The 26,040-nt window shown below is 38.4% G+C and overlaps 1 pseudogene; it reads right to left on the reverse strand.

Annotated features, from left to right (window-relative positions):
• Window positions 1–1,200: 1,200 nt before the first annotated feature.
• Window positions 1,201–17,498, reverse strand: LOC109004564 (annotated as a pseudogene).
• Between the last annotated feature and the right edge of the window lie 8,542 nt (window positions 17,499–26,040).

Here is a 26,040-nt window from a genome sequence, read left to right on the forward strand (position 1 = left end):
TTAATTGTATAATATTCACCTCAATTGAGTCTATCTTAAGAATTTTGCAGGAAACTAAATAGATTGATAGTGGGGTGAAAATTATATTTTCACAAAAAATAAAATTCCAATCCTATATTTCGAAGTTTCAGTGACAAAATACAAAAGTTGCTATTACATATATACACCTATAAAAGTTACTGGTAGAAAAAAGTTACAAAATAAGAACTCAAAATAACAAAATATGAAATTACAGTCTCAAAGTGGTTTGGATTCGAAGATCACTTCAGAACATTTCAACTCTTCCCAGCAAACTCTCTCCAAACTTTTTATTTGTTTTCATATACGACAAAATAACTTATGTTGTTTTTTTCTTTTCTATGCAACTAGTGTAATGAATGCAAACGAAGACCCACGCCTTCACCCAGCCCTCCTTCACACGGATGTAAAATAAAAAATTATTTTATATATAATAGTCAAAATTATTATTTAATGATTTTGGAAACAATTTAAAAATCATTTTTAAAACAATTTTTTGTAATCAATTTGTATTTAATATTTTACAAACAAATTCCGTTAGAAAAAAAATATTGTAATCCAGAAAATATTATTATAAAAAATAAAAAATTGGGTAGATATTTTATAAATTATTATTACTTAAGGAATAAATATATTTATAAATAAAACAAATTTATTAAAAATACTATGCAATAATTTGTGGAACCCACTTCTATCTCATTTCCAAAAAGTTACCATCTCAACTCACTTCCAATCAAAAAACCATCTCACCTCAACTCATCTTAATAATTTTACTACTATTCACAACCCATCTCAACTCATATTCGAATCCAAACGACTCCTTAAGGCTCTAACTGAGTTTTTTGAAGACTAATTGAGCTGAACCCAACTAAGAGGTGAGCTTGACCGCCGAGACTTTAATGAGACGTTTGGATTCGAAGATGACTTGAGATGAGTTGAGATGGATTGTGAATAGTAATGAGATGAGTTGTGAATAATAGTGAGATTTGTGAGTTAAAGTTGCTGAATAGTAATGAATAGTAGTGAGATGAGTTGAGATGAGTTGAGATGAGCTGAGATGAGTTGAGATGTCCTACGAATCCAAACGTGTCCTTAAGACCAGCTTTGATAAGCATGGTTTAAATGTCTGCCTATATCAGAAAGCCATGCATCAAGATCAACAAATACATGCATGAAGACGACTGAAACAAATTAATTTAAGATTTTTTACTGTGCAAATAATATTCAAATTTTTAGTAAAACAAATAGATTCTTCATCCTTCCAAGCCCAAAATGCTGCCAAGAGAAGAGCCCTAGATGATTATTTACTAAACACTAATATATAAGAATATATGATAGGCGTGCATTTGGGCATGGAAATATGCCCCATTATTCACCACAGAAACTCAACTAAGCCTGCAAAAAACTTGCATACTTGGCTCCCAGGAAAAGCCTTTGAATGCAGAGTAGGGCATTTTTGGTAACCTCTTCATTCCCATGGATCATCAGTTTCATCACCCTTTCCTTGGCCTTGAGGTCCATCACAATGATACGCCCAGCCGGATGGAGCTGGATGAACTGTGACAGATCAAAACAAGCAACAGCTACAGCCCTTGGATCGCTGGATGTATCCAAAATTGTAATGAGGACCCTCAAAACCTGTAACATACAATATATATCAGTACTACAAAATTTTCATGTTGAGAAATGTTTCCTCCACAGAGAGATTTCATAAAAATAAATTCACAAACTAATGTGACTTTTTATGGTATGTCAGATTGTAAAGATCTTTTTACTGTAAAGAATATCTAACGTATCACATCAAGCTACGTCGGTTTGTGAGATCTCTTTATGGAGCATTCTCTTTGGCATGATATTGGAGAGTTGTTAAACTGAGAACACAATCATAAAACAAAATTTCTAGCCCAAAAAAGCATGGTGTGGCACTAGAAAATACCCCATAAGGACCAGTCATTGTTAGGGCTCCCCACTGTCACTTATATGGTTTAACTCCATCTAGTATACAACCAATGTGGCAATTGGTTCACATCTATACAACTTCACAATCCAAGCCAATTCAATTTGAGGTATCACAATCCTCCACACTTAAATCTCTGAGGTCCTCATTAGGACCAAAATTGAACATTGCGATCCAACCTAATATTTCCCGAGGTTGTCATCGTACAACCTCATGCTTCTGAAGACATGAACTAAAATTGTTTTACCAATTTGTATGAGGGGTGATTTTCAGTAGATTCACATTGCGATCCAACCTAATATTTCCCAAGGTTGTCATCGTACAACCTCATGCTTTTGAAGACATGAACTAAAATTGTTTTACCAATTTGTATGAGGGGTGATTTTCAGTAGATTCACATTGCGATCCAACCTAATATTTCCCAAGGTTTTCATTGTACAACCTCATGCTTCTAAAGACATGAACTAAAATTGTTTTAACAATTTGTATGAGGGGTGATTTTCAGTAGATTCAGTTGCTAAAATTACGGTAGTGATGATTGGAAGTTACTTTTAATAATGATCTATAATTGTATTTCCTATTCCTTTTTTGAATTATTTTTTAATGGTGTTGAAATGGTGAAAAGCAAAGCATACATTATCCATAACAAGTTTTTTGTTTTTTTTGTAACTCCTAGAGGTTGGCTCAAGTGGTAAAGGTCTTAGGCTTGGGGGTATGCTCTCCCTAGATCTAAGGTTCAAATCCCCTTGGGTGCAAACAATCTCTAGGGGCCATCGGACTGGGGATTTTCCCCTTGAATTACTCGAGGTACACTTGTAGGAAACTCCTTGCCAAGGGTCTGTGCACCCCCGGGATTAGTCGGGGCGTTGTTCCTGGACATCCGGTGCCAATAAAAAAAACAAGTTTTTTGTGTATTTTTTGTGACATATCTACCAGCAGATATTGGTACGACGCAGAGGTTCAAGAAGGGTTTCAATAGCCACTGATAAAAAGAAACAGAGAGATCTGTTTCAGTTTCAGTTGAATAATTTGGATGGTAAAACATACTGGATGGATATGGAAAAAGTAAAATTATCAGTAGCATAATTGGTAAGCATACCTGGAAATCATTCTCTTCAAATCTCGTCATATTATCACGCCAAAAAGAGGGATCTTTGTGCACAGGAGACCAGTCAAGATGACCAAGGAGGACTTCTTGCTTGTACAAATCGAAAGAACTTAATTTCTTGATGCTTTCCTTCAGACCTTCCTCCAGTTGATCCAGAGCCTCCAACAGATCCTATGTAACTTTGAAATAATTAGAAGATAACATCATCATAGTAACATCTTTGTCTTTAAGATTACTTGGTAATAAGGCACAGATGCTGAGAGTCTGAGACACATCTAACACAATGGATACCCAAATGTACCATAGTATCAGAGTGCATAGCACAATATATTTAGATATGACTAAATGGAGAAAAATTAATCGATTAGGTCGATAACAATAGTAATCAAGTTTAGCAGTGGTGCAGCAAAATGCAGAAATCGAAATAACCATTGGTAACCGATACAGTAAGCATCATAAATTTGGATTATCCAATTGAGTTACCATATTGACAGAAGTGACAACATGATTCAGATTTCCCACATTTTCACATTTGATCATGGTAGCATCCAAAATTTCATGTTTTAGTCCTAAAAAGGTCAATCCTATATTTTGCTTTATAACATTAAAGCTGGACAAAAGTGACTACAATCCGACTTTTCTGCGATAAAGTACCATTCAAATTAGATTTAGGTACAGAATCTTGGCAACCCAATATTGACACGTTACATGAGAAAGAATACTAGATGTGAGGATGTCCAAATGAATGACAAGTAAAACAAGAATAGATCAAATGAGAACAAGTATACAATTGTAAGGCACTACTGGTAGCATATTTTGAGGGTAAAATTGAAAAAAAAAAATCTCTAAATTGATATGGTCATGTGCAACAAGAACCAATGACCGTGCCAGCGAAAAGTAAGTGATTTGATTCAAGTTGTGCACCAGATTCAAAGGATGCGCCATAAAGAATGAAGGTTTATAAGGGGTGAAGAAAATATTATTCCATGTTTCACAAAAAAGTTACCCTATAGAGAGCTCAATAGTAAAACGAGGAATATTCTAGTTGAAGCAAGGGTACAGGGCATATTAGCTAGGTCTAGGTAAAGTTCAATCGAAGACAACCACCAAAAGAGAAACTCATATGCATGCATGATGTAGACTAATAATCCTTGATATCTTCAAGGCTTACCCTATAGCTCCATTCTGCTAAGTATAGAATGGAGCTCCATTCAAGGTTTATTTTTTGTAATCTCTTTATGTCTGTAGCACTTCTCTTACCGAGAAATTAGCAACTTAAGTATAGAAGCTTGCAATTCTCTCACCTCGTCACTCCATGCTTGGGCCTTCAAGCTTTGCACAATTTGTGGCAATCCTAGGTCTACCATTTGAGCACCAATCGTCTCTTTTGAAAGCAAGATCCTTAGGGTTAAGACAACAACTCTGACAACCTAGCAATAAATGGAGTGCCCAACACATTCAAATCAGATATATAATGTTCTTTTCCGGTTAGTAGATAAAATGCAACTAGAAGCTAAACTTTTTTTTTATCATTAATGATAAACTTTATTGATAATATCAACCTATCAAAACTACATATTGACAATATGAGTACGCATAACCCAACTACAAGGATCGTATACAAGAGAAACACCTAATTAGAATTAGAAGGTGGTAACTAGGAGCTAAAACTACATGCATGAAATCTGCTTGCAAGAAAAGGAAGTGTACATATTGTTCCTTATGAAAGAAAATTGACACACAATAAATGAATATGATAAAGGAAAATATAGAAAAATCAGAAAAAGTAAACTGCTACCTGCTTATGCACATCAAATAGATATTGAAATGAACCCTGAAAACTCACCTTCTCTTTTGTGGAACTGTTAACAACATCTATTAGTCGTGGCAGGGTTCTTGACGTAAGCCAAGTACTCAAATACAGGCTCAAAGTATGACAAAAGCCAAACACAGAGACAAGATTCATACAGGAGCTGTAACCAAGATAAGTAGTCAAGTTCAGTCAAAGTTTATTTTAGTGTTTGAATGATGAAAAAAAAAACACAAATTATAATTCCATAACTCCAAGCCTGCATAACGGCAAGGACTAGGATGCACATTACTGGTTGAAAACAAAATAATACTTGTCAACCATCCAGAATATAACAAAACTTGCCTGAATCGATTGCTGTGTGGATGCCGGAGAAATCAAAGGAATGAGCAACTTCATGCCATCTGCTTGAACAAACAAGGATCTCACCACCTGTTCCTTAAGTAATGTGGCAAGGCCATTGATGGCAGTAGGAACAGCACAATTAGAATGGGAAGGCTTCTTCAGCTGCATTCAGGCATCAGGACCAGGTGACAATTGCAGGATCATTAAGAGGAGAATACATCGCACAAAGTTACATATTGAAAATGACGTAACATCCCCTACATTTACATATATCTTCACATTTCTGAACCTCTCCCTCTGAAATTCTTAAGTATAAAGAAAAAGCTCTCTACTGAAATTCTTAAATCTGTACAACTAAGATCATTGTGCAAATTGATGACAGTTTTGGTAGTTTCCCATCTTCCCTTTCTCTTTTTTCTCAATTTATCAAACTTTACAGAATATCACTTTTAGGAGGGCCTCTTGTATAGAACCTGTACACTTTTTTTCCAGAAAATATTATCTGATGTAGGACAGAAAGGCCATGTCAGCAAAGTCTTCAACAATTGGTCCGGATGCAGGTGTCCAGAAGAGTTACAGAATGTCCTGTCAGCAAGGACATTAAAAACCTCATCCTGATCTGAGACTTCCAGTTAGTGCCATCAGCTATCGTTTTACCTTCACCGTATATCATGGAGAGTTTAAATAGACATAACCACCAACTTATTGCCTAATTTCAGCACAATCACTTTCCATACTTTTCAAGTCTCAGCACCAAATAATTAGCATAAAAGTTTAATCTTATTGTTCTTTCTAACTTTAGATTATTTAGATTGATTTGGTCCACATAATATTTTCTTTCCAATTTTTAGTTTGGTTTCCATGCATGGAACTACTTAGGGGTGGGAGGCAGCAGGTCACTCGAACCCACATGGCCACTCAATCAGCCCAGCCCGCTGGCAAAACAGGCAGGCAACCCGCCTGCCCAACAGGCTGAGCGAGTGGATTATGCTAGAAAGAATGAGTAAGCGGGTGGGCGGGTTGAAACCCGTCCGCCCGCTCCTAAGTATACAAGGAAAAAAACCCTACCTTTACCCTCATTTTTTCCCCCTTCTTCTTCTCCTCTTATTTCCGAACCTCTCCCTCTCTTGTTTGAGTCATTTCTTCCTCTGTCATCTTTAGTCACTTGAGGAGCAAAGCTCTCTTGAGGCATAGAGACCCACAACTATGACTGTGGATCTCTCCAGGTTCACAGACCCAGGGCTATGACCATGGGTTTCTTGAGAAGCGGGTTGAGGAGCAAAGATCCACAGCCATGGCCATGGCGGATCTCTTGAGAAGCGGGTGCAGGGCATAGGTTGTTTGATTTTATTTTTCTGAAAGTTTTTCAGTTTAGTTGGAGGGTTCCCAGATGGTTGGGTTGTGCAATCCACTTGCCCATGCAGCAGATACAGATGGGCAGAGATATGGGCAGGAATGGGGGCAGGGTCGTAAAATAGCCACCTAGCTCAGACGGGGGCGGGGAGCGGTGGAGGTGAGTACCTGCTCATCTAGGGCGGATGTCACCCCAATCCATTGGTATCAGAAGAGCACCAATCTCTTTCAATGTGTGTTGATTTTCTTTGATTTGAAAACACAACTTTTTAATCACTTTATCCCTTTTGCTACATCAATTGGTATCAGAAGCAAGATTGGCCAAATTTGATTGCAAATGATAGACACAGGAGCAACCACTCTGATGACAAAGAGTGTAGAGTTTTAGTCCTTTGGCAGGCGTTATGCCCAAGAATAGCGGGTTCATGTCATTGAACACATGCTGCGAGAGAAAAATCAAGCCATTGCTAGACTTGAGATAGGTGGCAACAAACATCACAATCCCAACCAAAATCACATCCCCAAAGGGGCGAATGGCCATTTGAGGGCAGAATGTGGTCCAGAACCTCAACAAAGAGATCGCGTTGTGGTAGAGTTTTTTTAGCAATGGTGAGGTGGAGAAGAATGTGGAAGCAACACTGGAGGACAGAGAGATCAAGAAGGCTCCCACAACTTCCAGGCCAATATTTCTTCCTTAACCTCAACAAACACACAACTGACACTTGTCAAGGTTAATTTTCTATTCGCAAATTTTACAAGGGAGAGGTCGTTTGCAATGTAGTATAGATGGATGCATACCATGTGTTTTTGGGAAGGCCATGGCAATATGATGTGGACATCCCATACAAGGGTTGTGGTAATATTTACCAGTTTTGGTGGCATGGTTGAAAGATTGTTTTGTTATTAACAAGCATAAAGGGGTTTCTCCCAAAGAGTGAAGATGTTTCAGGAGGGCAACCTAGGAATGATGTACCTGCGCAAGAATAGGCATCCTATAAGCACTTACAACAAGTGGAAGAACCACAAGTATGGGCTATTCCGCATAAAGAAGATCAATGGCAATGCCTACATGGTGGAACTTCATGAAGATATGCACATATCCTCTACCTTTAACATGGCAGAATTATTTGAGTAACACCTGTCGGAACATACCTATTAAAAAAAGCCAACTCGAGGACGAGTTATTTTCAACCAAGAGTGATTAATTCAGGACAGAATGTTGTGTCAGCAAAGCTGTCCACAACTGGTCTTGATGCAGGTAACCAGGGGAATTACAGAATATCCTATAGCAAGGTCGTCAACAAACTCGTCCTGAAGATAGAATTCTAGAGAAGGTCGTCAGCAAGTGTGGCAGCAGGGGTGTCCTGTCACAGCAAATCTGTGAGACTTTCCACAGATATACAACAGAATTTCTTCCCTAATTTCAGCATGATCAATATCCAAGAAACTTCTTTCCAAATTTCAGCACCAAATAACTTCCATTATAATTTAAAGGAAGTTTGGATGTTAGGGATTTTCATGAAGTGTAAAAATGTTCATAAATAGTTGTGAAAACTTTTTGAGAGGAGGTTTTAATAAGTTTTATGAAGGTGGTGGGCCATTGAGAATATGTATGGATGTAAAAACTTTATAGATGAGCTTTTATGGATGTAGTAATAAATAATTTAATATTTTTTTATTTAAAAAATAACCTAAGCCACCCTGTGGTGGCCCAGTTCGGGCGGCCTTGGGGCGGCCCAGATCCGGCAGCTTGTGGTGTCCAGACCTGCCACCCTGTGGTGGGAGACACCACAGGGTGGCTACAGCTATCTTTTTAAAAGAAATTAAGAGAATATTGTTTGGGAGATGAGTTTTGGGAATTTTTTAAATTGGTGAGGAGTTTTTATTCTGTAGATGTAGTATGTTTGGAAATGAAAGGATCTTTGACTGTCAGACATCTCTAACTTCAGAGGGGATTTTGGCCTCGTTTGGTTACACAGATGAGATGAGATGAAAGTTGAATGAAATATTGTTAGAATATTATTTTTTAATATTATTTTTGTTTTGGGATTTGAAAAAAGTTGAATTGTTTATTGTATTTTGTGTGGAAGTTTGGGAAAGTTATAATGATTAGATGAGATGAGAAACATCCCATAACTGTTATATTTCAATCACTTTATCACTATATGTTTAACCTATAAAATTTATGTCTCTGCACACAAATATTGTAGATTGTAATTAAACATTGTTCTTATCACCAAAGCCTAGAAAAGTATTTAAATGTGATTAGAGTCTAAAAACTGCACCAGAAATCTTAAGGTTGTGTCTGTCCAACATATACAACAACTACCAAGATGCTCAATATATCCAGTCTTTAAGTGTTAACTGGACAATTGTCCGATTCAGGGATGTAGGCATACCAGTGCAAGAAGCCATTCTACCAACCCCTTCATCACATCATCAATATTAGTGGACCTTTTCTTTGAGTTTGAGGCTTCCCCATTTGCAATTATGCCATGCTGGGCCTTTGGCCTAGCACTATAATCACCAAAAAGTAAAAGCCCATTTACCAGGAAAGTATGCCATAAAATAACCAGTAAATTAAGCACTATGGCTTTCAACTTAAATGGTTTCAATTTCAATTTCAGAAGCCTAGCACTTCACTTTACAGATAGAATCAGATTTAAGGTACCTTACTATTAAAGCAAGTATCTTACAGCTCTTCTCTTGTATGAACCAATTACCCTTCGAAAGCAATCTGAAAGGGAACCAAATAATGAATTCTTTTAGTTTTCATCAAACTTTGGAAATAAAAATTGAATTATGGAATGATCAAGTTGTATTTAATAAAAATAGATGACAATCAAAGCATACAATTCCAGAAATAGGTGAGATGCCTCTTTCTCTAGTGGTAATGTACAACTTGTTAGTAACAAAACATTATACTATCCAAAACTCAATAAAGAGCAATAGTTGCTTTCTTTGAAAGTTCATAGAAGAAACAAACAAATTGTAGAAGGCAACTTGAGGCAAAAGAAAGTGATACACAATTCTAAAAAGAAGAAAAATATTGCTCCCAGCTGGTTATAAATGCCAACATAATCAGGGTCCATATAAATAAAATATTGAAAGGCATCACAGGTATAGTCATCTCTGTGAATTATACAAATAAGTGAGGAGACATTAAGCATCCAAGATGTCATTATCCTTCATGTTCAACATGAAATTATACCTCCCGACATGCAATTGAATGCTCCACAACAATTTTACCTAGCATGTCTATTCATACTTTCTAACAAGATAATTCGAAAGGAATGCATGCAATATCAGACAAGAGGATGGTCAATAAAGCTGGGATTGAGCAGTTTGGAAGTATCCTTTGCACCGAAGCATCCTTCATACAAGCAACAACGTACACATCCAGGAAAGCTTCTTTGAGCACACTACCACCACACCACAAATATGCCAGAATCTAATCCTGGTTTCAACTCCCACTTCAAATCTAATATGGTTAGAGAAGTCCCCCAACCTTCTCTTATGTTCTTCCATAAGATCCTTGAACCTCATTAGGACGTCACCCACCCCACAAACATCTATATTTATAATCTACAACTGACCCCCACAAGGCTTCTCTCTCATTCCGATATCTCCAAAGCCACATTCCCAATAGTGCATGATTAAATAAGAGCAAGATCGTAACTACTAATCCACCCTCGAAATCTGAGTGCATACTATGGCCAAACTTACTAAGTGAAATTTGGCCTCTTCATCTAACCCACCTCAAAGGAAGTCCTGGTGCAGGCTGAAGCTTCTCAACACTAGAAGGAAGCAGAAATAGAGATAAATATATAGTTAGGCTAGAAAGAGTGCTCTTGATCAGAATTAGCCTACTAGCTTTGGACAAATACATTCTCTTCTGGCCAACCAGCTGTAACTTTATCTTCTCAATAAACCCATCCCAAGATCACCATTCTTCTCCAAAAAACCACATCTCCTCAACAAGTGTAAAAATATCACCCAATTGACATGACCATATGCCTTCTCAATATCAACTTGTAAAGCATCCCAGGCTCTTCAGATCTAAGTCTACTAGCTGCTAAACCCTGCTCACTAAACTAATAGGTCTGTAATCTTTAACATTCACAACCCTCGGTTTTTTGGGTATGAGATTGATGAAGGTAGCCTTAAAACATTTTTCCAAAACTTACAATGGGCATGAAAATAATGGAACACCAGCATAAGATCTTTCATCACATCCCAAAAACTTGAAAGAAAGGCATAGAGAAACCGTTTGGGCTTGGTGCCATTTCACTTTTCAATGCTTTCACCACTATAAGAACTTCCATCTTCAAGTCGTGAAGGTTCTTATAAATTGAATTACATATCAATTAAAGATGGAAACCCTTAGGGGTTGGCTCAAGTGGTAAAGGCCTTGGGCTTGGGGGTATGCTCCCCCCAGGTCTAAGGTTCAAATCTCCTTGGGTGCAAACAATCTCTAAGGACCATCGGACTGAAGGATTTTTCCCTTGAATTACCCGAGGTGCACCTGCTGGAAACTCCTTGCCAAGGGCCTGTGCACCCCCTAGATTAGTCGGGACACTGTTCTGGAATCTTGGTGCCAATAAAAAAAATGAAAGATGGGAACCACAAAAAATTGGGAAAGGCTCTCTAGACCATGACTTGCAGTCAAGTTAAGCCAAATTTTAATGAACATAAGATGATAAACAAAAACCTAAACTGAGAAAAAGTGTAACTTGCAACAACCAGGGACAGGCACTTCAGAATTTTCAAAGCATTTAAATGGGATTCAATCACACTTCCTCATGCTTCCACCATTGATTTCCTCCAATCCATTATTTTCCGTGCTTTTGTTTCACTTTATATTTTGTATTCATACATCTTAGAGTAACCTTGACCGTGTGTTATATTGTCGAATTATATAGTCTCCTTAATCAAATAAGAATACTTAGATCTGCTTCTCGTCATTCATGTTTCAAGATTTTAAGGAAACAAAGCATAATCTTAGCAACTCTGTGGAACTGATACCAAAAATCCTCTTTTGCTACCTTTTTTTGCCTATTTCAAAAGTTGATGTTTATGTCACTTTAACTAAGGCTCCATTTGGATGTTAAGAGTATATCAAATCATTTGTGAATAGTAGTGAAATAATAGTGAACTATTTATAAATAGTAGTGAAGTAGTTTGAGAACAGTTGTGTTCCCAAATAGAGCCTAAAGGTTTTAGGCTGTTAGAGTTGTTATATTTTCTATTATCTTATTACTCTTATAGCTTTAGGGTGTTATTGTAATATTTTATATACAGAGTCCAAAGTCTTTCTTTCACATTCTCTTTGTTTCCTCTCCTTCTTCCCAATCTTTTCATTTTTACAATTCTACTTTTACAACTACATTTAGGCTTACAGTGGTCTCTCTCTCTCTCTCTAAGCTTGGGCCACTCTGAGAATAAAAAGAAGCTAAAATTGATAAAGACCATTAGCAAGTGGACATATTCGCGGACTTGTATGCATATATACATGCTCAGCAGCCTATCAAATGACATAATAAAATTTTTTTAGAACCATGACGCAAATAAGAATTATATCAAGATGTTTTGTAAGTAAAATTGGGAAATAAAATAAGAGAAATCCTTAGGACTGGTCGGGCTGCTGTTAGCCAAATAACAGCCTACCAATCACAGAGTAACACCTAAGACTTCCACCACACTTATCCTGAACCAGCACTACATCAGAAAATGAGAAGCTCTTCTTCACGATTTCAGCCCCTTACCCCTCGCACCCCCTCGAAGCTGATTTCAGCCCCACGAATCGCACCCCGTCGAAGCACATCAGCCGATCCAAAATTCTGAGAGCTTCAGTCCCCTCTCGCAAAGGTGGTTGGGCCCTTGTCTTCGTGCTGACCCATGGGTGGTGGGAGAGAGAGAGAGAGAGAGAGAGAGAGAAGCATCAACTATTTCTTAAATCGGAACAAGATGCATCAATTAGATTCCATTTCAAATTATATTGTTCCCAGAAAAGATTCATCAATCAGATCACCGTGTAATTCAGCATATGTAAAATACACACAAGCAGAGAGAGAGAGAGCAAGAGAAGCATAAACTATTTCTTAACATCCCAAATGCTTGCTTATATACTTAACTCAAGAAAGGTTCATAAGTATCTTCATTGGCAAGAGAATTGTCATGGAATAATCTTGCTCTTTTTGGGTTTGCTGTCAAAGAAAATAACAATAGATTCATTCCATTATTAATATGTACACAATAGAACACTAAAAATCTTCCAGTTACCAGTAAGCATTTCATTGATTAATGCCAGAACATATTCTACAGTTTCCTCTTTAACAATGTCACGTAAAATGGTAACAAAAACCCGAACATAAGCTGGACCATCCTGCCACAGTTGTTTCAACTTGTTAATATTATTGGAAAGAAACCAGATTCATTATTTCACTTTAATGTAGGGCACATTTCTCAACTACATTTATGTTCACACACCAAAAGTACAAACCAATGCAGCTGTAAATCAGGAACATAAGGATCGTTGGAGAACTAGATAAAAGGAGAAGGTAAAAAGGTTCAGAATGCTATTAAGTCGGCAAAACCTATACCCAGATAAAAAAACATGACAGCAATGAAACATTACATCCTCTAGAAGTTGCACCCTATAACTTTCTGCTCTATTATCATAATGCCTTAGCAGCTGAAGGCATGTCCCTGTGATGAGCTTAGTTGTCATGTAAGTCTCCCATGGAATGTTCCTCTCCAAAACCTAGAAAATGAAGAAAACATTAATTCAAAACAAGATTTTCAGAAAATGGAAATGGAAGGATATGCTAAATGGTAATATAAGATTAACGAGTTTAAATTCTTGTTTTTTATCAATAAACAGAATTTTATTGAGCATAAAATAGACAAAGGCCCGACTATACGGGACATATACAAGAGTGTTGCCTATGCATGCTAGTTTAGCTATACAAGGAAGTCATGAAAAGACATGCCATTAAAATCAATTATAATCAATCAATGGAGTAAAGTATTGAAAAATAAACTTCTAAGCTCATCCATTAACCACTCTCGATCTTCAAAGCTTCATGCATTTCTCTCCCTCCAAATACACCACCATAGACAAATTGGGACCATCTTCTACACTGTTGCAGTCTGACGGTTACCTTGGATATCTCGCCAAGAAGCTAGGAGGTTGATTACCCTTTTCGGCATCACCCGATTAATCCCATCCTAGCAAATTAGTCATTCCACATGGTCGTAGCAATCTCACAATGAAGTAATAGATGATCTACGGATAATCCTCTCTTTTTGCACAAACAACACCAACCCATGACTATGATGTGGCGTTTCCATAGATTTTCTATTGTGAGGATCTTCCCTAATGAGGTCGTCCATACCAAAAAAAAAAAAAAATGTCTTTAGAGGTCATTTTGTCTTCCAGATACTCTTTTCCATGGATTTATATTATGCGTGGTCTTGGCATGATGGTAGGAGCGGACTGTGAACTTCCCTTTCTTAGAAGGGCATCAAAAGATCTTGACTTCAGCTCCCCTCATTATAAGGGTGGAGTACACTAGATAATAGAACTTTGAGAAAGCATCAACTTCTTAATCTTGTGCATCTCTAAAGAATGTAACGATCCATTGGGGGGTACCATTAGATAGGATTAAGAGGTCCGCAATTGAGGCTTCTTTCATTCTTGCTATGTCATAGAATTCTGGATAAGCTTCCTAGAGAGTCGTATTGCCACACCATACATCATGCCAAAATTTGATTTTGGACCCATCACCCACCATAGCCCCATCCTCTTCATGCGTTTCCATAGCCCCATCCCATATGGCCCACTTACCTCATTTGAATACCATCCTCCCCATGGTTCACCTAACTTCGAATCTATGACAGCTCTCCATAATGTTCCCCGTTCATTGTGGTATCCCCATAGCCATTTGCCAAGCAATGCTTTGTTAAAAGTTTGCAAGTTCCGAGTTTAAATTCTTATATTGCAAGGAACTATGGGTGTAACATGACATGGGATTAAATGATCCACAATCTTAAATCAAGAACAAGATTCCAAGGGTAGACCAATTGAGAAAAATTTAAACAATACCTCCAGTGTCAATGAAGGAATATTGGTTTTTCAAGGAATTAGTTGTGAAGTAAATTGAGGACTGATTAACTCACTCTCCACTTTCCTTTTTCTTTTCCATAAGATCTCATTCAAAATAGATTATTCTTCACACATACAATGTCTACCAGAGACATTATATTTTCCTAATTTCCTTTTTATTCTACAATGTTATGAAAAACAAAAAAGGCTGCAACCCAAGTACACTCTATCTATACAAGAGAAAGCACCCGACTAGGCTGCTTTCACAAAAAAATGAAAGAAACCTCACATAAGATGTCAGCCATTATGCTCCTATCAGTTGGTCAATGATATCCCCCTCATCTTCCTGTGTTTTAGGGGTCAAAAAATTACTCGTATTTAATCAAGCATTTTCGAGCAAATGGTTGTGGTGCTATGTATTGGAAAGAGAGAGTACTATGGGAATTGGAGGTGGAAAATAAGTATGTGAGCATGGGGGCAAATGGTGTTCTAATGCATTCAATGGACCTTTTGGAGTAGGGCTATGGAACATTTGCCAAGGGTGGGGTGAATTTTCTTGGTCAATCAGAAATGAGGTGCATTCTCTTGTATACTTCCTGCGTACTTGGGCTATGCCTCTTTTCGTATTAATAAAATTTCTTTTACTTGGCACAAAAAAATGAGGTGGGGGATGGATGTAGATTTAGCTTTTGACATGATGTGTGGTGTGGAGATCATACTTTAAAGGAAATTTATAAAGAACTGTTCAGAGTCTCATCTTGCAGAGAGACATCAGAGGCTGAACTTTTCCAGATTACAAATGGCAGTCCACAATGGAGCAAATACTTAATTAGATTAGTGCAGCATTGGGAAGTGGAATTGGTCTCTTCGCTCCTCAACCTCCTGCGTTCACTGAGGATGAGGGAAAACCATGAGGATAAAATGGGTTGAATGGGTTGGATTCATTCTAGAAGCAGGCAGTTTAGGGTCAGAAAAGCATATGGCAAAATAAGGTGCTCTCAAAAGTGGCATTATTGTATGAATAACAGCTGCAAGAAAATTTTTAACTATGAATAATCTCAGGAGGAGACTTATAATACATGCAAGAAGTATGGAAAAAGCATTGACCACTTGTTGTTTCATAGTGAAGTGGCTAGTGCCTAGGTTGAGAACTTCCACTGCCTTGGAATAGATTATAGAATGGGTGATGCCACTACGAGTGGTGGAGTTGATGGTAGCTTGGGGAGGTAAACTGGATGGAACATGTGTAAATGCTGGGAGGATGGCTCCTTTGTGCTAACTGTGGTGTATTTGGATGGACTAATGCCCTCAACTTTGCAGTTTTGAGAGAATATTGTAAGAGTTAAAAGCTTATATATTCTTAAATCTTTGTATGAGTGGACTACAGCCCATGACAATACCCGCTTTGCATCTTTTTAGATTTTTTCAATTCTTGCTCTCTTCCCCTTCCTTACAAAAGGTGTTCCCTTATGTATATTCCCGGTTGACTTGGGTTGCGGCCCTTACGCTTTTTAATAAATTGTGGTATTTTTTATAAGCAAAAAGATATCAACCCTTTATGCATATAATTACATTAGTACCTGAGAGTAAATGAGTCTTGCACAGATTGCCAGGATGAAATGTCAGACCGCTACAGTCACTACCATTTAGTTCAAGTGTCAGACACATGACACATTCACCGTATATTTTCTCATCTACATGTATATTGATACTGTTTACCATCCTTTTTTCCTTTCAATTCTTCATTGGGAAAATTTTTTGCATATAACCAAATTTCAAACAATCACCGGTTACTGCAATAACAAAAGTTTAGCCAGTGGGAATTCTTACATAAATGTGAAAGTCGAACTAGTGTGTCAATTTCTAAAATTCCCATATTTCTCAGAGTAAAAACACCTCTCCTCATGAGAAATTTATTAACCAGTGTCCAGCAAATCACCTTCCACTTTTCACAATCAGAAATTTGGCTTATTTAGAAGCGACAGGAATCCTAAAACTATAGAACTACCGTCTTATATCTTTCCACTAAATCCATTCCAGTTGTGCACTAAAAATTATGCAATCCATGATCCAGAAATTTGCACGGTGATATTAAAAAAAGAACAACTGCAAAACAATTGAGTCCAACTTCAAAACAAACCAGAAAAATATACATATAAGAAAGAAAAAAGAAAAAGAAAAAAGAGGACTGGATCACCAACCTGTTCCGTGGTTAGCTCGGCATGGTCCATGGATACTGAATTTGAAACTACACCAGATTTTCACAATTACAACACCTAAAATCAATAAATAAATCAATATTTTAGTAAAATAGAACACCAAACAAAGCGCCTGTCAAGAAAGTTAAAGAAAACATGGATAAAAAATAAAACCTAGATACAAACGAAAAGTTTAGCGATAAGATAAAAGTTTTGGGAGGAAAACTTAGCACCCACTCTGCATGGAGCAAGCGGAAATGTGATCCAAATTCCTCCCAGAGGCAATGTCCTACCTTTAATTTCTACAAATTCGTTGAAGATTTTAGAGTGAGAGATGAGGACCGATAATTTACCTCAGAGAGAGAGAGAGAGAGAGTGATGGTTTTTCCGGAACCGTGAGGAGCTCCGGACAGAAACAAACGGAATTAGAAGGAGAAGAACGATATGGTACTATTTTCTAGCAATTTCATTAGTTTTGGTGGCATTGTAGCACTGAGTGAGCGACACGTTTCACACGTCCAGTTGATTCTCTTCAAGGACATAGAGACGAGTCCATATTAGCAGGAGAAGCAGATGGGAAACTTCAGACAGCGTGTAGATGAATTGACTAGCCGACAAATAATGCGATTGCCCAAGCGACAAAAATATATTACATATGGTTTGGTTATACAGATATGATGATAAATATGTACAAAGTAATACGACTATTTGTGAATATGTAATACACTAAAAATTGTAACGTAAATGGTTAGGTTTTCTGTGGATGATTGTAATGGATTTGCTCATTTAGGAGTGGTTTGGATTCAGAGATAAGTTGAGATGAATTGAGATGGTTTGTAAATAGTAATTTAGAACAGAGACAAAATTTTTTATTATAGAAAGAACGTAAAGCAAGTTTCTGAGAAGAAAGGAAGAGGAGTTAAAAGCAAGAGATGAATCACAGAAATGATCTATTGGAATGCCAGCACCATCACCCACTCTAATGGTCTCACTACTTGCATAAGGCCTAGAAGACATATTCAAGTTAGAAAAATCATGAGTGAGATGATGAGTGGCTACAGAATCAGGCTACCAAATCGATTCAAAAGGGGTAGTTTGAGCAGTATAGTTTGCTAAGAAAACTTTGGGAGCTTCATACTGATAAGAATGATTGAATTGTTGCCTGCACTAAAGAGCAACATGGCTAGTCTTTTAGCACACTTGACAGACTGGATGTTGAGAGTTATATTGTTGAGATTGGGGTTGTGGTGAGGTGTATTGAGGAGAAAAAGTGCGACCTCCACAGTTATTGAAATAGCCACGACCTCGACCACGCTCTTGACGTCCTCCTCGAAAATAACCTTGTCCACGTTGATCACGGGAAGCAGAGGTAAAATGAGTTGATGGTTCAAAAATAGTATTAGAGGAGCGATTCTTGTGCATAAGACGAGTTTCATGGATGAGAAGTAGTTGGTAAAGTTTATGAGATGAAATGGGGTCAAAACGAGTAGTAATGGAAGTTACGAAGGGCTCATAAGAAGGACCAAGACCATTGAGGATGTAGGTGATGAGTTCTTTCTCGGACAGAGGAGTCCCAGTTGTGGTAAGCGAATCTGCTAGTTGGCGCACCTTGCCAAAATAGTCCAAAATGGTTTGTTCACCTCTGGAGAGATTTGTGAGCTAAAAGCGCACTTGAAACTCTTTGGCTTGGGTTTGAAAAGAGAACATAGAAGAAAGAGAGGTCCATAGTTGATGAGATGTAGTGGAAGAAAGAGCATGGTTGAGTATAGATTCTAAGATGGAGGAGAAGAGGATGTTGAGCACAAGTTGGTCTATCTTGCGCTAGGTGAGAAAATCAGAGTTGATTTTGGGAGATGTATTTGAGGAGTGAGGTAGAAACTCAGGAGGTGAAGGAGAAGAACCATCGACGAAGGAGAAGAGGTCTTGACCTCTGAGATATGCCGAAGTTTGAACTTTCCAGAGAATATAATTTTCAGTAGATAATTTTGTAGTCACAATGTGAGAAAAGGAGGAAGTAATATGGTGGGAGGGAGAAGGAGGAGGAGGAGGCACTGGAGGTGGTGGGGGATTTGAGAGTTCTTCAGCCATGGATCGAAGACGATTAGTCGGTTGCTCTTGATACCAGTGTTAGAAAGAAAGTGGAGAGCAGAGTACGCAAAACAGAATTATAATATTCCTTATTGTATTGTTATGTGGTACTATGTCAGTATATATACACAAATAAAGAATAAAGTTTGTTATGGGCAACCGTAGACAATAACAAACCTATTGTCTACGGTATTTACACAGAGTGCACATCATGTGCTTGAGATAATGCTCAGCTTATATATATTCTAAGGAACATCAAAAGCTTCTATTCCAATATGAAGCATGGCGGGTAGCCAACGCTCATTCATTCCCCCATTGGTTTGACCACAAGTTTGAAGAAGCTTAACCCATCAATTTGCTACAGCTAGTCATGGCAAGATCGTGGGGAGGAGGCCCGGTGTCTATTTTTGTCGCCACCGCAGCATTACTCTCCCTTTGATGTGCCAAAAGCCGCCATACATAGTGGAATGGAGAATCACAGGCAACGATCCCACTGTGCACACATTAGTTTAGCATCACCAGCAAGCAAGCAGAAGTGGGCCCATTGTAGCTTGCCACCCTCGTGGTGAGCAATGAGCTTGCCACCTAAGGAAAACGGTGGGCAAGCATAACTTGCCACTCCCATGGTGGGTAATGAACCTACTTTTTGGCTGTCAACAACAAGTTCTACTCAAGTTAGATGAACTTAGCACCACTGCCCAACTCTCCAATTCATTAGCACTATTCTCAATAAAGGATTACTACGAGAAAGAATAAGCGTAGTTCCAAATAAAAAAAGAAACCACACTAAGACATTCCCTGAGAGCTCGAAATTCTATGAGGCCTAAAAAGAGAATGGAAAATAGGAAATAGGAAAATGGTGGTAGAAAAATCGATAAGCCATTGACTAGGAACACTCAAGCATCCTGGACTCATGAGTCCCGTATAGGGGAGCAAAACATCACAACGAATATACGAACCAAAAGGAGACGTTGATAGGACTCTTTGCACAACACTCTCATTGGCAGCCACTCCTTGCCAAACTCGAAATGGAAAACTTAAAGCAGCAGCCAAATGGCTCGAGTTAGCTTCTTTACTTACTTCCTAATTTTATGAGGGTTCCCTATAAATCTCCTAGATTTCTATGAGACTCCTAAAGAATGAAAGTACGAGAATACGGAGGTGGAAGAATGGGTAAGCAGTGCACTTTGCTCACCGATCTTAGTCAACAATGTTTAGGCTTTCTGAGCTTAACCATGAGTCCTCGTGCAAGCATAACAAAAACTATCTCGAAACGGACAATCTCCATCACAACAAAAAGTAGTCAAGGACGAACAAATTCCACCATGTGAAGATCACTCAATAATGAACAATATCAGTCAAGTGAAAGTGGCACTAATGGTTGAAAGCCCATTGTTTGATTCTCTTGGACTCTCTATTTGATTTCATATTTACTAACAAATTTAATTTTTCGAGGTCTCTCCCACAAAAATTCTCAAAATTCCACAAGAATCTCAGTAGCTAAACGACCCTGGAATGCACTTGATCACTGACCTTGCCTAAAGGCAAGTTCAGACAACCTGCATCCTAAACAAAAGCCTTAGGGTGAATAAAAGAAACAGACAGAATGCACAAAGACAATCAACTTCCACCTAATAAGAAGTTTGGAAACCATCCACCTGATCCAAAACACTAGCTATGAGGTCACCCTCGAGCACCACTCTAGCACCTCAACCTCTTATCATCACCAGAACAGACATCCCTAGAGCACCCGCTCAGACACACCAAATCTTCATCATCACAAAGGCAGAGTCGCCCACAAGCCTCACCAAAGTGCTTTAAGCTGTCGGTTTGGTAACACGAGTTGGCTTGCAAGTTTCAAACTTCTGATTTAGATTATTTGCACTGATCAGTTTAGGTTTTGCTGAAAAATTTACAGCGTGGTCAAGTACCTTTCCCACCGAAACCAGTTGAGCGATTGTTGCTGACACTCGCCCGATGTGGCCACAGTTCCAAGCCAGCAATCAAACACTTCTCCTGCTGAAATCGACTTAGTGATCAAGCACCGATAGCGGTCCAACACCTCTCTCGCTGAAGCAGGCCAAGTGATCATTGCTGACATTTGCCCAATGTGGCCAAAGCACCAAGCAATGGTTGAGAACCTCTCATGCTAGTCTCTAAGTTGAGTGTTAGCAACGTACATGCGGTCATAGTTGACACTCTCTCCGCAACCACTTGGTGCAGGTTACCTCTGAGTACGAGCCTCTAGACTCCACAACTACTTCATGTGGATTACCTCCAGGAACGAGCCTTCAAGCTCCATAACTGCCTCGTGCAAGTTACCTCTATAAACGAGCTTCCAAGCTCCCCAACCACCTCACGTGAATTATCTTTAGGAACGAGCTGATGGGCTTGACAACCGCCTGAGATGGACCCAGGGAGTCGACGAGCTCCCTAACCATTTAAGTGTGAGTTACAACAAAACACTCTAACCTTAATGTCAAAACAGTAAATCACCTCAAGAGGTCAAAGAATCCACTAGCACTAGCAGGAATGAGAACGAAAATATGCGCATTCCACAAGGATTGCTAAACGGTTAGACTCAACCATTAGCATGTTTGGTTATCATATATACGTTCACACAATCAAGCATCCTAGAGGCCCATCCCCGACGGCCCTTACTAGGATTACTTGTCTCCTCAAGGTTCACCCTTGAAGACCCTTGTTGAATCGGACAACAAGGTAAACTAGGGACAAGTTTTTAGTATTTATCTTCCTGCAGTTTCCACGAACCATCTTTATTATGATTAATTGGAAGACGCTTAAGGCTTTCTTGTTGGATAAGTCAACCTTAAGAATTGCAGGCATCTGTTTCATACAAAATAAACTAGGCCCAGCTCACTATGTGACCATTATCAAAGATAGAAGGAAGAGAAGGAAAAGAAGAAAATGACAAAAGCTGAATGATGTGAAAGACAAGGGAAGTTAAGTTAGACATGCAAAGGGGAAAGGTGAGGAGACATAAGGTTGACAAGAAATCAACCACCGAGGTCTCGATAAAAATATATACAGACACCATCGGTTCTCTTAGGGGCTCATGGGTATTCGACCTGCTTCTTGGGGGGCTCCAAAGACATGATAATCTTCTTCCTCTAGGCAAAAGGGGCCAAGGTCTTCAACCTCCATTATATTATATCTATTGTACAGAGAGATACACAAGGCCATGTGATACTGTACAAATCACCATGCATAGTGGATTTGGCCCCAAACACCTCATGGATGTAGGTTTAATGCCGAACCATGTAAATCTCTCTCTCTCTCTCTCTCTCTCTCTCTCTCTCTATCTATCTATCTATCTATCTATCATTTATATTTCCTACTCTTCATCTATCATTTACTTTCATGGATGAATGCAAGGCACCGTATCAACATCTAAGCCACTATCATGGGCCGTACAATTGTATTGTTGGGATCTAGTCTGGATCGAAAAATGCATCAACTCATGGTATCTAATTGTATGGCATTTTAAACGGTGGTGTAAGATCTGTAAGGAATAGATACACGATTACCATTTAGGATTAATTGCATGCAACAACAGTTTTTGGGCAAAGCTTTCATGATCGATGTAGTTGAATTATATAGCAGATCAATCACTCGCATTCCATTTATATATGAGAAAAGCTTCAAATTGGACATGGTGCAAATTTGCATTTTACACCTTCCAATAGAAATAGACACGTAGGAGATTTATGTTATTCATAGTGGGTGCGAGTTGAGGCTAGCATTTCCTTCTATCTTCGTCTCTCATTCTCCTGAGCTCCCCTCTCCTCTCTCTTCTCTCTTCTTCTTTCTCCCCTCTGGCTCTAATTTCTCTCTCTCTCTCTCATCTTAAACCATCCGGATGATTCTCGGATCATTTTGTCGTAGAGAAATCTCTCTCATAGCTACTCTTTATTAGTAACTATAGTTATATGTATCTAATGTCCCTATCCTTCATATATTAGATAAAAGTGGTTGGGGGAGTGAGGCTTTTGTTCTTGAAATGGTAATATCCGTAGGATTTTTTTTTTTTGTATCAAGGTCCAAATGTTATACCTCCTGTCTCAGTTGTTGCCCAAGATTCACTACAAAGGATAAAAGAAATTAGTGGTATATTTGCATGACTGAATTTCTAGAGCAAGATTCAGATTTTGATTATCAAAATTAAAATCTAAATTAAGACCAAATCCAAATCCAAACACAATCTGAAAGAATTGGTTGATGGCAAAATTTTAAAGATTCAGCAATATCAGTTAATGGTGATTAACAAAAAGTGTAGAAACCTATGAATGGAAAGAACAAGCACCAACTCTTGGAAGTAAAAAGTTTCTATATTCTCAAATATGTAATTTCCTCCAAAATTCCACCCACAAAGGGATTTAAAGTTGAAACAATATAGGATTTCTCAAACTATTTGTACATGATATCCATCATCTTGGTTGTCTGTTAGAGATGACGCCAGGACTCTACTTTGGAGACACTTCGGGGTGTTTATGAATAGACTATCATTGGTCAATTTGGGCCAATAGTAATCAGAGAAAATCAGGGCCAACGTCATATCTCGACCAAAATGACCCTCGCTATGGAGTTCATTAATAATCTGTTGCCTTAGCGAACAATCTGGAATGCACAACTGTAATCCATGAAATAAATAACCATTATGCAAAATAAAATTATTTCGTTAACCATCAGTTACCTCCCAAAATATCCTACTAAATGAAGGATCTGCTGCATACATGTCACCAACTTTGGTGGTCATGCTGGTGAGGAGTAATGTACGACGACTCAAGGCATTTGCTACACGGTTTAGACTTCCTAATAGATGCCTCAACGAAAATGTGAACTTCTGCAAGTAGGCCACGCACTTAGCATGTCGCCTGCTCAACTTATGCTGGCCATTGATGTACTTCAGGGTCTCGTGGTCAGTGACAAGAATGAACTCCCACTGCACCAGCTAGTGACGCCAATGCTTCAAGGACTGAACTATGGCATAGAACTCCAAGTTATAAGTCGAATAATTCTTCTTCGACCCTAACAGCTTCTCACTGAAATAGGTTATGGGTCGTCCCTCCTAACTCAAAACACCTCCAATGCCAACCAAGATGCATCACAGTTGATTTCAAACACCTTATCAAAATCTGGAAGTGCTAAAACTCTTGCCTTTGTCATCTTCTGCTTGACCAGTTGAAAACTGGCCTCTGCCTCCTCAGACCACTGGAAGTCACGCCCCTTGAGGCATTCTATGATATGAGCAATCAGAGTTCTGAAGTTTCTAATGAACCGATGGTAGAAGGACACCAATCCATGGAAACTCCTAACATCGTGTAAGGTCTTAGGTTTGGGCCACCCCAATACCGCATCTATCTTTGACTGATCTGTATGAACACCATCAATAGACACAACAAAACCAAGGAAAGTTACTGAAGTAGTAAAGAAAGAACAATTCTTCTGATTGACGAACAGGCACTTCGCTCTCAACATATCAAAAATAACTCGGAGGTGATCAAAGTGTGATGCCCATGTCGGACTATAGATGAGGATATTGTCAAAGTAAACTACAACGAATCTCCCTATAAAAGGTTGTAGGACCTGATGCTTAAACCTCATGAATGTACTGGGCTCATTGGACAGCCCAAAAGGCATGACCATCCATTCATACAAGCCCTGCAGTGTCTTGAACATTGTCTTCCAGTCATCTCCTGGTCTTATTCTAATATGGTGGTATCTACTTTTAAGGTCAATCTTTGAGAAGACCTTAAAACATAATAGTTGATCTAGCATATCATCTAGCAGTGGAATGGGAAATCTATACTTCACTGTGATCCTGTTGATTGCCCTACTATCAACACATATATGCTAGGAACCATCTTTCTTCAGTACCAGCAGGGCAGGGATTGCACATGGGCTCATGCTCTTACGGATGTAGCCCTTCTCCAATAACTCTACCACCTGATGCTGCAACTCTTTAGCTTCATTGAGACTAAGGCGATACGCAAGTCTGCTCGGTAAACTCGACCCTGGAACAATGTTGATCTGATGCTGAATATCTCTTATAGGCGGTAGCCTAGGAGGAAGATCTTTTGGCATCAGGTCAGAAAACTTTGCTAGCAGTTGCTGCACCTCTGCTGGTAAATTTGGACCCATGTTTGCTGCATTGTTCTCACAAGGCAGTGATAAGTGCTATTTTTATGTGATTTTTATCACTTTTTTATTTATGAAAAGTGTCATTTTCCCTTCAATACTATTGATTTTATTTTATTTCTACATATTTTATTTATTTTTTTGGATTTAAAAGAATAAGAAGATTTAGTACGAAAGGAGAACATTTTGGTACAAAAAAAGAAACTGCAGATCTAGACTGAAGAGAGACGACGAGATCTAAAGAGAGCCGATGAGCCTTGTACCGTGGGAAGCAAAGAGAATAATCGTTCCTCTCGGTAGGCGAGGAGACCCAATGGCGATCAGAATAGGCGAGAAGAGGGCCGTATGGTATTTGTAACCTCCACACCCATTCATTTGTAACCTCTACACCCATCAGTTATATTCAGCGCACACGGCATCTACCCGGTGGGACCTTTCTAAGTTTCGTAATCAATCTATTGGCAACCAAATCCTCTCGATCTCTACAAATCAAGCCGCATATCACTGAATCTTCCATTTTAGATAATTATGATATTCTTGGGATAATTTCCTTTTATGTTAACATCTATCTTTATAAACTATTTTCTAGATATTTTGACATCTATTTAATCTCGTCTCGTGGGATGAATAGGGAGTCTTGGTTCTTAATCTTAGTTTTAGTTTTGAGTTTTATAAAGTCTGAGTTTTAGGTTTCGATAGTTCAGAGTTTATTATTTGAGTTTCTTTCAAGGAGACAGATATGGGAGAGCATAGGCGAGAGTCGCATGTTTCATCAACTGACTCCAACGAAAAACACTAGTTTTATTCTTTTTCTTTTTAATTTCATTATGAACTAATTTTATTTTCTAGAGTTTTGATGTAGCCTAGCATTGAACACACAATTTATATTTCAAGTAT

This window comes from Juglans regia, chromosome 16 (assembly GCF_001411555.2).
Source record: "Juglans regia cultivar Chandler chromosome 16, Walnut 2.0, whole genome shotgun sequence".
NCBI classification, from domain to species: domain Eukaryota; kingdom Viridiplantae; phylum Streptophyta; class Magnoliopsida; order Fagales; family Juglandaceae; genus Juglans; species Juglans regia.